The sequence below is a fragment of the Ranitomeya imitator genome, unplaced genomic scaffold, assembly GCF_032444005.1.
Source record: "Ranitomeya imitator isolate aRanImi1 unplaced genomic scaffold, aRanImi1.pri SCAFFOLD_672, whole genome shotgun sequence".
Classification (NCBI taxonomy): domain Eukaryota; kingdom Metazoa; phylum Chordata; class Amphibia; order Anura; family Dendrobatidae; genus Ranitomeya; species Ranitomeya imitator.
The window spans coordinates 10,001-12,500 of record NW_027193538.1 but is presented as its reverse complement, the minus strand read 5'-3'; positions in this window follow the sequence as shown (position 1 = coordinate 12,500).

Sequence of the window (2,500 nt, the reverse complement as noted above, 5' to 3'; positions counted from 1 at the left end):
CGGGGTCCACCGCGGCTCAGGCGCAGAGCCCGCCAGCGACGCGGAGGTCGCACGGGGGCGCAGTTGGCCTGGCCGTGTCGGCGTCGCCCTATGGCGTAGTCCCTCGTCCCGGGCTCTTGCCCGTAACCTCAAAGGAGCCCCAACCGAGCGGCGTCTCCCCCCCCAAAGCCGTGCCTCCGCTGTTGAGAACAGAAGAAGCCCGGGGCGGCAGTTCGCCGGGTACTCCCCTTCGCCAAACTCTTTTTGCCCCACTCGTCTCTCCCTTTTCCATCCTCCCTTCTCGCTCTGGGGGCGTCCGCTTGGTCCTCTCTCTCTCTCTCTCTCTCCTCGCTCTCTCCTCTCGCGCTCCCTTCCGAGCCGCCTCGGAGGACGTCGGACGAGCGGGGAAGGCGACGGCGTTCGGCCGGGCACACCACGCGGTGAGAACCCACTCCGCCTGCCTCCCCACGCGTCTGTCATCCCCCACTATCGTAGGGGCTGGAGAACGCGGAGCTCGGCGGTGGCGTGGAAGCGCCACCCACCGCCACCGCTCTCGCCGATGCCCACCGCGGAGGCCGCCCATCGGACGCTGGGTGGGGGTCGGCACGGGCCTCCGCGGGCGAGCTGCGCATCTGGAAGTCAAAGGGCCGCCCTCGGAGAAGATCGTTGTGCTACCCCGCGCGGGGAGCGATTCGGACGACGGGCCCCCACGCCGAGGTGGGTGGGCGCCCCGCCATTCGCCCGCGCGGGTCGTCGGACCCCTGCCGTACCACAGTTCGGGTCAAACTCCCCCTCTGCACGGCAGCCACCGTCCTGCGAACGGGAGGCGACTGCCGGCGTGCACGCCCAAGGATGCGTGCCTGAATCCCGGGGGGGTAAAAGAGGAAGGAGACCGCCCGCCTTAGACCGACGCGGGCTCCAAAGCCCGGGCCGAGCGAGCGGCACCACCTCCCCACCCGGGAGCGCTGAGCCAAATCGATCGGAGGAAGAGCCGGTGGGGGGCATGGGTGAGAAACCCCACCCGCTGCCATCCTTCCCCTCGGGGAGACGGGGAAGAAACATGCCCGATAGTCCTGGAGGTACCTCTCCGACACGCTACGGGCGCCCTCGAGACGGAATCCGGGTCACAGTGCGATTCTCTCATAGGTCTCCCCCGTGGCGTGGAAGCGGGAGACATCCGACGCAGAGAAACGCAAAGCCTGCTCTGAGGGGACCGAGTCAGGGGGTGCAATCCGCCCTCCTGGAGCCCTCCTCGGGACGAAGACTCCAGATCTGCCTCCCTTCTGACATCCGTCACCCTCGGAGAACCAGAACACGCTTGGGGAGGGTCCGTTCAGGCTCAGGCGACCCGGGAAACGCGTCTCTGACTTGGGGCAGACGACCGGCAAGAGTCCCCCTGGAGCCGCGGAAGCCTGGTGTCGACGCGAGGGCGGACTTCCATGCAAACAGGGGGGTACTCGCCAAACCGCCTACCCGACTTGAGGAACCACGAAAACATCGGAAATCAGTCGGGCCCGAGAGGTACCCCTCTCTCCTATATCCTGCAGCTGGTGTGCAAAAGTGGGTATTTGCATGGCGAAACACCGACCCCCACTTTAAGGGAGCGAAGCCGAAAAGTGTCCGACTTCCTGGAGCTGTGCGGCGGATCCGGCGGCCAGAAATTCCTCATGCCGGTTCTATTTTTTTTTTTTTCGATTTTGCGAAATTTGGCGGCCAGGCGGCGTAGCTGGGGCCTGGACTAGCCCGAAACACCTGGAGCCGGCGAGCGGAACGAATTTCCCAACGTTCTGCGGCTCCCGGAAGCCAAAAACGCATCGCCGAAAAATTTCAAAGTCCCAAGGACTCGTTCTTGAAAATCGATCCGGGGGCCATGGAAGTGTCCTCGGTACAGCTTCAGAGCTTTCCCCCCGCCTGGAAGTCTGAAAGTTCTATGTTTGTTCTAAGTGGAAAAATCGCGTTTTTTTCAGTGTTCCACCCATCAGACCCAAACTTTGCCCACGCTTAGGTCTCTGTCTCGGGGTGCTTTACAACATATTGACGCCCCTTTAGGGTGGAAGTAGGGGAAAGGGGTCATTTTTCACAAAATCGGAAATTTCTCAAAATATTTCTAAGTGTCAAGGACACTTTTGGAAAATCTTCCCCAGGCTCCTGGAAGCCTCCTCGGTACGCCTCCGGCGGTTTCCCCCTGCCTGGAAGTCTGACACTTGTCTGAAATTTTTAGAGTATGAAAATGCGGTTTTTCACCCAAAATTCGACTTTGCGCCCATGACCCGCAAACTTCACCCACAGTTAGGTCACTGCCTTGGGGTACCTCACATCATATTGACGCCCCCCTGGCGTGGAAGTAGGGGAAACGTGTCAATTTTCACAAAATCATGATTTTCTGAAAATATTTCTAAGTGTCAAGGACACTTTTGGATAATCTTCCCCAGGCTCCTGGAAGCCTCGTCGGTACGCCTCCTGCGGTTTCCCCCTGCCTGGAAGTCTGACACTTGTCTGAAATTTTTAGAGTATGAAAATG